An 11,692-nucleotide genomic window follows, 5' to 3' on the forward strand; every position below is an offset into this window, starting at 1 on the left:
CTACACACAGGAAAACAGCAACAAACTCATACGGCGTGATGTGACAGGTGGTGACAGTACACCTACTTTGAGACAAAGGCTATAGCAATGCATGCTTGGTTATGGTTTAAAGTCATATCCAACAATTGCGACAAGGACTTTTTACTGTCAACTGAGTTTCGTTTTTTAGTGATTTCTGCTGGTGATGTGGATTTTTTCAATGCAGAAAATGTGCCTTGGCTCAAAAAAGGATGAAAAACACTGTTCTAAGTAACAAAGACTTAATTTAAAGTTATTTGGTTAGGGTTATTTGGTTAGGGTTAGAGGGTTAGGGTTAGCCTTGGGGTTAGGGTTAGTAATGGTGAATATGTTCCCCATACTAAAGTGTCACCGGCTTACTGGTTGTATAATAAGGCCATGCAGAAAAAGGCATTAATAAGTACTTAATAATGACTAATTTTGAGCCAATATGTTACTAATTTGCATGTTAATAAGCAACTAATTAATGGTGAATATGTTCCCCATACTAAAGTGTTACCCAAAGTTAGATCATGTTTACATTTGCACACTTCGCCTTTTCTGAAAAGGAGTAGGAAGAAGCAGAGCCTATTCACCCTCGCTACCCCTCGGTGAGTTTGTTTACCTCCCGTGTTTGAGTCCATCACCTCCTACCATTTTCTAACCGGGAAAATTAATAATAAATAATGTGTGACAATAGATACAACAGATAGCTTATGCAAAGAGGAAATGTAGTAACGAATAAAAGACAAAAAGAAGTGTTACAAGATAAAAGAATATGGATAGAAAAAAGTGTAAAAAATTATATTTTTAAATTTATTGAATTATTTATTAATTATAGTAAGAAATATATATAAATGTATAGTACAGGCCAAAAGTTTGGACACACCTTCTCATTTCAATGCATTTTCTTTATTTCCATGACTACTTACATTGTAGATTGTCACTGAAGACATCCAAACTATGACACCTGTGAAGTGAAAACCATTTCAGGTGACTACCTCTTGAAGCTCATGAAGAGAATGCCATGAGTGTGCAAAGCAGTAATCAGAGCAAAGGGTGGCTATTTTGAAGAAACTAGAATATAAAACATGTTTTCAGGTATTTCACCTTTTTTTGTTTGTTAAGTACATAACTCTACATGTGTTCATTCATAGTTTAAGATGCCTTCAGGGACAATCTACAATGTAAATAGTCATGAAAATAAAGAAAACGTATTGAATGAGGAGAAGGTGTGTCCAAACGTTTGGCCTGTACTGTATATAAAGATATATATGTGTGAATTATGGAGTGAATTACTTGTAGGCTCTCAGTTGTCACTGTGAAGTGCTTTGAGAGTCTAGAACAAAATGCTATATAAATGTAATATATTATTATTTATAAAAATAACATTACACATATTTAAATAATAATAAAAAAAATACATGTATATAATAAACATAGAATAATACACACACACACGTAAATAAAGTATATGCAAATATTGAATACAAAAATAATACGTTTAAATATGAAGTCATTCATTTTCTACACCGCTTGTCCTCTTTAGGGTCATGGATAAGTAATGTACTAATTTATACTCATGGATGTAATAGAAATAAATAAAGAGGTTACATAGAATGAATAAATAAACACAGGTGTAAAACACCAACCCTGATAGAGTCATGCATATTTAGACATATTTTACATGTATAAACATGATGATAATCAGTCCATTTTGGGCCTAATTGATGTGAGCTAAATGCAGTGTTAGCGTGTACAGAAGCATCATGTAAGCCTCACTCCATTTACATTATAATCCAAACACGCGGACACTAAAGCAATATCATAAGTGCTCCTAATGAATGATTAATTACACCGCACATGTTTGATGCGCTGACTCTTTTCTGTCAGTGTGTGGTTTTATTGTTCCAGACTATTAGTTTATATGAGAATTTCATTATAGCTATTTAACACGGGACTGAATTTACCTGCAAAATGTGCCTTTCCTTCCCTAAAAATATATTGATCAATAAATAATTATGCACTTACCTTTATGAGCTCTGGCGTCCATGCAACGGCCCTGCAAATAAAAGACTATGATTACTAGAAGTACCAATAATTGATTTGCTCGGTAGATAAACAAGAGTGAGTACACCAGTCACATTTCAGCAAGCTTTTTTATGACATATATACCTTCTCATGGGTAATACTACAGAAAGTAAACACGTATATACATTAGAGCAGGGGTTCTTAATAGAGATGTCCGATAATGGCTTTTTTGCCGATATCCGATATTCCGATACTGTCCAACTCTTAATTACCGATTCCGATATCAACCGATACCGATATATACAGTCGTGGAATTAACACATTATTATGCATAATTTTGTTTGGATGCATTAAACAATGTAACAAGGTTTTCCAAAATAAATCAACTCAAGTTATGGAAAAAAATGCCAACATGGCACTGCCATATTTATTATTGAAGTCACAAAGTGCATCATTTTTATTAACATGCCTCAAAACAGCAGCTTGGAATTTGGGACATGCTCTCCCTGAGAGAGCATGAGGAGGTTGAGGTGGGCGGGGTTGGGGGGGCGGGGGGGGGGGGGGGGGGGGGTTGACGTGTGGGGGTTGGGGGGTTAGGGGTTAGCGGGGGTGCATATTGTAGCGTCCCGGAAGAGTTAGTGCTGCAAGGGGTTCTGGGTATTTGTTCTGTTGTGTTTATGTTGTGTTACGGTGCTGATATTCTCCCGAAATGTGTTTGTCATTCTTGTTTGGTGTGGGTTCACAGTGTGGCGCATATTTGTAACAGTGTTAAAGTTGTTTATACGGTCACCCTCAGTGTGACCTGTATGGCTGTTGACTAAGTATGCTTGCATTCAATTGTGTGTGTGAAAAGCCGTAGATATTATGTGACTGGTCCGGCACGCAAAGGCAGTGCCTTTAAGGTTTATTGGCGCTCTGTACTTCTCCCTACGTTTTAAAAAGTCATAAACTTTACTTTTTGAAACCGATACCGATAATTTTGAAACCGATACCGATAATTTCCGATATTACATTTTAAAGCATTTATCGGCCAATAATATCGGACTGCCAATATTATTGGACATCCCTAGTTCTTAACCTTTTTGACATGGGGCCCAATTTTTCCACTACAGAGGGACCCACTTAAATACTAACACTGAATTAGTCATTTTACTCTTGATTTTAATCATATTCAATAAATATGTTTAATCTGCAGTACTCACAGTTTACATCAGACATGGGCAAAATACGGCCCGTTAAGATTTTCAATACTTTCTACATCATTTTTTTTTTTAGACCTTTAACATCAAAACTGTTGCCGCCATTATGATGTGCAGTGCTGTTTTTAAATGACCGTAAGTCTTGAACTACAGAAAGTATTTCCATGGTCGAAATCTGTGCTTTTGAGTGATATTGGAGTTATTACGGTAATCTACGTCGCAGCAGCTCAGACGAGGAACAATACAGAGTTGGGTGGTGTTTGTTTACAAAGCAGCCAGCCCGAAACGCGTGTGTCAGAAACAGATGCGGAAGCACATTTTTACGTGATAATATATCATATTGAAACAGATGCGGAAGCACATTTTTACGTGATAATATGTCAAAATTGTAGATGTTTATTACCCTTTGCATTCATATTTTTCCTGATTTTTACATTTGTGTTGTGTTTTGCTTCATTGTAAAAGATACACAACTATGGAGGAGCTGGTCTGAGAAGTAAAAGATGTTCATATGTTGTTAATATTCAGTGTTTTATTGTTCATAGTTAAAGGCCTACTGAAATGACGTTTTTTTATTCAAACGGGGATAGCAGATCCATTCTATGTGTCATACTTGATCATTTCGCGATATTGCCATATTTTGGTTAAAGGATTTAGTATAGAACAACGACGATAAAGTTCGCAACTTTTGGTCGCTGATTAAAAAAAAGCCTTGCCCCTGCCGGAAGTAGCGTGACGTAGTCAGTTGTTCGCCTCCTCATATTTTCCTATTGTTTTCAACGCAGCTAGAGCGATTCGGACCGAGAAAGCGACGATTACCCCATTAATTTGAGCGAGGATGAAAGATTCATGGATGAGGAACGTTAGAGTGACGGACTAGAATGCAGTGAAAGACATATCTTCTTTCGCTCTGACCGTAACTTAGGTACAAGCTGGCTCATTGGATTCCACACTCTCTCCTTTTTCTATTGTGGATCACGGATTTGTATTTGAAACCACCTCAGATACTATATCCTCTTGAAAATGAGAGTCGAGAACGCGAAATTGACATTCACAGTGACTTTTATCTCCACGACAATACATCGGCGAAGCTCTTTAGCTACTGAGCTAACGTGATAGCATCTGGCTCAAATGCAGATAGAAACAAAATAAATAAATCCCTGACTGGAAGGATAGACAGAAGATCAACAATACTATTAAACCATGTACATGTAACTACACGGTTAATAATTCTCAGCCTGGCAAAGCTTAACAATGCTGTTGCTAACGACGCTGAAGCTAACTTAGCAACTTAGCAACCGGACCTCACAGAGCTATGATAAAAACATGAGCGCTCCACCTACGCCAGCCAGCCCTCATCTGCTCATCAACACCCGTGCTCACCTGCGTTCCAGCGATCGACGGAAGGACGAAGGACTTCACCCGATCACAGATGCGGTTGGCGGCTAGCGTCGGCTAGCGCGTCTGCTATCCAAGTAAGTCCTCCTTGTTGTGTTGCTACAGCCAGCCGCTAATACACCGATCCCACCTACAACTTTCTTCTTTGCAGTCTCCATTGTTCATTAAACAAATTGCAAAAGATTCACCAACACAGATGTCCAGAATACTGTGGAATTATGAAATGAAAACAGAGCTATTTTGTATTGACTTCAATGGGCTACCGATACTCCTGTTTCACTGGCTACGTCACGCGCATACGTCATCATCCAAAGGCGTTTTCAACCGGAAGTTTAACGAGAAATTTAAAATTGCACTTTATAAGTTAACCCGGCCGTATTGTCATGTGTTGCAATGTTAAGATTTCATCATTGATATATAAACTATCAGACTGCGTGGTCGGTAGTAGTGGCTTTCAGTAGGCCTTTAATATTGTAAATCCCACTGCCTTTATTTTAATGCACATTTTGGGTGTCCCATTCAGTAAAAAACTGTAAAATTCCATTCCGTTTTTTTAGGTGGTCTGTCATAACTTTTTTAGAACTCTATCGGACATTGTGACTTTTGGTATTAGTGTTCCTGAAAAAAAAGGGACACCAACACACATACTGTACAGCAGATTTTTACAGATAATTGTGTGTATATCATTTATACACACATACACCTTGGCCCCCCAGACACATTTTTTTCTCTCAATGTGGCCCCCCAGTCAAAATATTTGCCCAGCTCTGGTTTACATCCTTGTCAAACAACATGAAAGCATGTGTTAATCACCAGTATTATTATCAAGGCTTGCTGTACGTCAGGCTGATTACAAAAATAATTACTAATCAAATATACTGCAAAAGATGAGGCTCACAGCTGAAAAATAAATTAACATACAATTACGCAGTGCTAAAATGAATACATTCTAACTAAATGAATAGTAAATAATAATTATTATAATATATGTTTCTTAAATACATTTTCAATAAAATGTTAGTGCAAATTAAACTCGAGCTTCTCCACTTTAGTCATAATTTTTGCACTTCAGAAAACTTCTCTATGACTTTTGCTCCAGACTTCTTCTGTTTGTTTGAGATTGTCATTACTGCCGCAAGTGGTGGAAAAGTGTATTGCAACTGAGTACCGCGGCAGCCCATACTGACCTCAGCCGGGAAACAGACTTTTTTTGGCGGCCCTCTCGGGGAAGCTCGCAGCCCAACAATGGGCCTCGCCCCTATGGTTGAGAAACAATGCTTTAGAGAAGTGACCGTACATCTTGTACAACAGTTTACATTTACTATCAACACAGCCATTGTTGTGTAAAATAGCTGGCAACACATACAGGAAAAACAATTGTTATCATGGTCTTGGGATGCATGAGTGCTGTCAGCAAGGGGGAGCTGTGGTTTATTACTGTACATTCATTGAGACATTCCAAAGCAGAACCTGGGCCATATGGCAGTTTTCCAACATAAGGAGCCCAAACACACACACGCACACACACACTGTGCTGAGGAAGCCGAAGGTGATGAAGTGGCCAAGTTTAAGTGGCTCCTCCAGACCTGAATCCAATTGAGCACCTGTGGGACATCCTCAAGCGTGAAGAAGGAAGGTGAGGAGTGCAAGGTGTCTAACATCCCCATAATAGAGGAGTGGAAGAGGGGGAAACAAATCCATGCCCAAGAGGTCTAAGGCAGTGTTGAACAAGAATATTGCTCACACTAAATATTTACACATGCTCATTGTGAGGTGCACGCACAAAAATGGCTGCAGACGTCTATGCTGCGATACAAGCTGTACACTGACTACTCTAAAGTCCAAAACCAGGGAAGTTGGCACGTTGTGTAATTCGTAAATAAAAACAGAATACAATGATTTGAAAATTATTTTCAACGTATATTCAATTGAATAGACTGCAAAGACAAGATATTTAATGTTCGAACTGAGAAACTTATTTTGTTGTTGTTGCAAATAATCATTAACTTAGAATTTAATGGCAGCAACACATTGCAAAAAAGTTGGCACAGGGGCATTTTTACCACTGTGTTACATGGCCTTTCCTTTTAACAACACTCAGTAAACGTTTGGGAACTGAGGAGACCAATTTTTGAAGCTTTTCAGGTGGAATTATTTCCCATTCTTGCTTGATGTACAGCTTAGGTTGTTCAACAGTCCGGGGTCTCCGTTGTGGTATTTTAAGCTTCATATTGCAACACACATTTTCAATGGGAGACAGGTCTGGACTACAGGCAGGCCAGTCTAGTACCTGCACTCTTTTACTATGAAGCCACGCTGTTGTAACACGTGGTTGGCATTCTCTTGCTGAAATAAGCAGGGGCGTCCATGATAACGTTGCTTGAAAATGAATTATTGATCTACTTTTTCATTAACTGTTAATTAATAATTCATTTTCTACCACTTGTCCTTAATAATTTTGACAAAAAAATAGAATGATAAATGACACAATATGTTACTGCATACGTCAGCAGACTAAATTAGGAGCCTTTGTTTGCTTACTTACTACTAAAAGACAAGTTGTCTAGTATGTTTACTATTTTATTTAAGGACAAAATTGCAATAATAAACATATGTTTAATGTACCGTAAGATTTTTTTGTTAAAATAAAGCCAATAATGACATTTTTTGTGGTCCCCTTTATTTAGAAAATTACCAAAAAGTACCGAAATACTTTCGGTACTGGTACCAAAATATTGGTATCGGGACTACACTAATACACACACACCGAGCACCCACTGGCAGAAATGTAGATATGTAAACCAGATATCTACTTTTTCATTTACTGTTAATATCTGGTTATTTTCTGTTTCAACATGTTCTATCTACACTTCTGTTAAAATGTAATAATCACTTATTCTACTGTTGTTTGATACTTTACATTAGTTTTGGACGATACCACAAATTTGGGTATCAATCTGATACCAAGTAGTTACAGGATCATACATTGTTCATATTCAAAGTCCTCATCTGTCCAGGGACATATTTCGTGAGTTTATAAACATAATATACATTTACAAAAAATTAAAAAAAAGATTTTGTGACGATAAAAAATATTGACGTAATCATAGTAGTATCGACTCGATACACTCTTGTACTTGGTATCATTACAGTGGATGTCAGGTGGAGATCCACCCATGGCATTAGTTTACATTCAGGCACGCTACCTTTTATTTATCAGCCGGTGAGCTGTTGTATCCTCCCACTGTCAAGACTTGGTAAAAGGATTGGACTCAGATGCAGAGTAGGGAACTTGACAGGCTTTTATTTTTGCAGCTTCCTTTCACCTCCAAAGTCAAGGAATACAATACTATAATTAACCAAAAAACTACGCGATAAAAAAAGGTTCCAAAAAATAGGAACAACTGAAAATCACTCCGAACGGAGGAAAACACAAAACCAAAGACGAACTAATAATTGGCGCAGTAAATGCTATAAAATGTATAAACAAAAAACGCTCCAACGGGAGGAATAAACAACAGCTATGAAAAATTCTACACTATCTTATTTAATAAAGTTTAACAAAAACAGTCACTCAAAAATCGAGGAATTTAACTAATAACTTACCACTTCGGCTGAATAAAGTCAATAACAAAAAGTCACTCTGCTGAGGAGGAAAAAGGAAAACTCAAAATAGCCACGAAGGGATTCAAGAACATGGAACATAGACTGGATACAAGGCAAGGCATGGACATGGACGTAGACGCTGGAAAGTACGAATGAACGAAACAATCTGGCACAGAACAAAGGAAGGAGTGGGCTTATAAGACACATGAGAGTAATAGGGAACAGGTGGAAACAATCAGGGAACAGGGATGACGTCAGACTGATGACACAAAAGGAAGGGCAAGTGACCTGAAACGAGAGGAGAGTTACTTTTCAAAATAAAACATGAAAATCACAACACAGAAAAAAACCAAGACAAGACATCCCTCACCGCGGTGTGACACCCACGGTGTGTAGTGAAGCATGTTTAGCTATTCCTCGTCCTGCAGTGATGATACTTGTATTTTACATTAGTTTTGGACGATACCACAAATTTGGGTATCAATCCGATACCAAGTCGTTACAGGATCATACGTCATACTTGCCAACCCTCCCGATTTTCCCGGGAGACTCCCGAATTTCAGTGCCCCTCCCGAAAATCTCCCGGGGCAACAATTCTCTCAAATTTCTCCCGATTTCCACCCGTACAACAATATTGGGGGCGTGCCTTAAAGGCACTGCCTTTAGCGTCCTCTCTCACCTGAAAAGGAGACTATTATATATGTGTCCGTTATCCATAGGTTTATCTATAACCCATAAAGTAGGCAGGCACGGAACTATTTCTCAGCGTGTGTTTATTCCAGCCGGCACGTTAATACACTGACACACAACATCCGGATTCCCATTATGCATCGCTTCAAAACTACGGCAAGTAGTAATGTCCAAAAACGTAACAGAGACGAAGCAGAAGAACGAAGAAGAGACATGGCGACGACGAGTAAGAAGAAGAAGTACGCTTGCAAGTTCCAAAATGATTGGAAAAAATAATTTCAGTTCATCCAGGACAGCTCGAATGCCACATCAATATAGAATGCACTCCCAACAGGTGTAAAAGAAAGTGCATCTCTATCCTCCTTCAAAACCACACTAAAAGAACACCTCCAGACAACTTCAACCCTTGACTAACACCCTCCCCCTCCACATCCCACCTCCCCGGATTGTAAATAATCATATGTAAATAATCAAATGTATATACTTGTTCTTCTGCTTTCTGAACTCACTTTGTTCACTCCTCTCTGTACATATCCTACCAAGTCAGTCCTACACTGTTTCAATGTCCATCTCTCTGATGATGCAATTGTTGATGACTGAAGTGTTGATATCAACCAAACCTAACCCCTCCTCCCCCACATCCCACACCCCAGATTGTAAATAATGTAAATAATTCAATGTATATACTCTGATGATTATCTTGTGTGATGACTGTATTATGATGATAGTATATATCTGTATCATGAATCAATTTTAGTGGACCCCGACTTAAACAAGTTGAAAAACTTATTCGGGTGTTACCATTTAGTGGTCAATTGTACGGAATATGTACTGTACCGTGCAATCTACTAATACAAGTTTCAATCAATCAATCAATAAATTAGTTTTGGATGATACCACAAATTTCGGTATCGATTGATTGATTGATTGAGACTTTTATTAGTAGGTTGCACAGTGGAGTACATATTCCGTACAATTGACCACTAAATGGTAACACCCGGATAAGTTTTTCAACTTGTTTAAGTCGGGGTCCACTTAAATTGATTCATGATACAAATATATACTATCAGATATATACTATCATCATAATACAGTCATCACACAAGATAATCACATTTAATTATTTACATTATTTACAATCCGGGGTGTGGAGGGGGAGGGGGGGGGGTTAAGTTTGGTTGTTATCATCAGTCATCAACAATTGAGAACAGAGAAATGGATATTGGAACAGTGTAGGTCTGACTTGGTAGGATATGTACAGCAAGTAGTGGACATAGAGAGAGAGAGAGAGAGAGAGATCAGAATTTAAGTGGACCCCGACTTAAACAAGTTGAACTTATTCGGGTGTTACCATTTAGTGGTCAATTGTGCGGAATATGTACTGTACTGTGCAATATACTAATACAAGTCTCAATCAATCAATCAATACATTAGTTTTGGATGATACCACACATTTCGGTATCAATCTGATACCAAGTCGTTACAGGATCATACGTTGGTCATATTCAAAGTCCTCATGTCTCCAGGGACATATTTCCTGAGATTATAAACATAATATACATTTTTTTAAAAATATTATAATTACTGTTTTGCAAAAAATATTGAGGTGAAATTACATCATACTTGCCAACCCTCCCGTTTTTAGCGGGAGAATCCCGGTATTCAGCGCCTCTACCGACAACCTCCCGGCAGAGATTTTCTCCCGACAAACTCCCGGTATTCAGCCAGAGCTGGAGGCCACGCCCCCTGCAGCTCAATGCGGACCTGAGTGGGGACAGCCGTTCTCACGTCCGCTTTCCCAGCAGCTTGCCTGCCCAATGACGTCATAACATCTACGGCTTTTAGAGAGTAGAGTGCACAACAAGGAGAGAGAGTTCTTGGTTTCTTATGTGGGTTTATTGTTAGGCAGTTTCATTAACGTCCTCCCAGCGTGGTAACAACACACAACAACAGCAGTCACGTTTAGTCTACCGTAAATCAGTTCGTCTGCCGTAAACCGCAATGTTGTGACACTCTTAAACAGGACAATACTGCCACCTACTGGATAGCCTGCAGAACACTGAAATTCAAGTATGTCTTTTATTTATATATATAATAAAAAAAATGACTTAGAGAAGGCATTCGACCGTGTCCCTCGGGAAGTCCTGTGGGGAGTGCTCAGAGAGTATGGGGTATCGGACTGTCTGATTGTGGCGGTCCACTCTCTGTATGATCAGTGCCAGAGTTTGGTCCGCATTGCCGGCAGTAAGTCGGACACGTTTCCAGTGAGGGTTGGACTCCGCCAAGGCTGCCCTTTGTCACCGATTCTGTTCATAACTTTTATGGACAGAATTTCTAGGCGCAGTCAAGGCGTTGAGGGGATCTGGTTTGGTGGCTGCAGGATTAGGTCTCTGCTTTTTGCAGATGATGTGGTCCTGATGGCTTCATCTGGCCAGGATCTTCAGCTCTCGCTGGATCGGTTCGCAGCTGAGTGTGAAGCGACTGGGATGAGAATCAGCACCTCCAAGTCCAAATCCATGGTTCTCGCCCGGATAAGGGTGGAGTGCCATCTCCGGGTTGCGGAGGAGACCCTGCCCCAAGTGGAGGAGTTCAAGTACCTCAGAGTCTTGTTCACGAGTGAGGGAAGAGTGGATCGTGAGATCGACAGGCGGATCGGTGCGGCGTCTTCAGTAATGCGGACGCTGTATCGATCTGTTGTGGTGAAGAAGGAGCTGAGCCGGAAGGCAAAGCTCTCAATTTACCGGTCGAGCTACGTTCCCATCCTCACCTAT

At 39.2% G+C, this 11,692-nt stretch overlaps 1 protein-coding gene across 1 annotated transcript in view; it reads right to left on the reverse strand.

Moving 5' to 3' along the window:
• The window catches only part of lman2la (lectin, mannose-binding 2-like a), a 71,735-nt gene extending 63,147 nt beyond the window's left edge, over positions 1-8,588 (reverse strand). Inside the window, exons 1-3 of the mRNA XM_062032260.1 lie at positions 7,832-8,588; positions 5,813-5,883; positions 2,029-2,059 (exon numbers count right to left, since the gene is read on the reverse strand). The gene's annotated coding sequence lies outside the window, so the exon portion shown is untranslated. The remainder of the gene's footprint in view (positions 1-2,028; positions 2,060-5,812; positions 5,884-7,831) is intronic.
• Positions 8,589-11,692: the final 3,104 nt, after the last annotated feature.

Source organism: Entelurus aequoreus, linkage group LG21 (genome assembly GCF_033978785.1).
Source record: "Entelurus aequoreus isolate RoL-2023_Sb linkage group LG21, RoL_Eaeq_v1.1, whole genome shotgun sequence".
In the NCBI taxonomy this organism is placed as follows: domain Eukaryota; kingdom Metazoa; phylum Chordata; class Actinopteri; order Syngnathiformes; family Syngnathidae; genus Entelurus; species Entelurus aequoreus.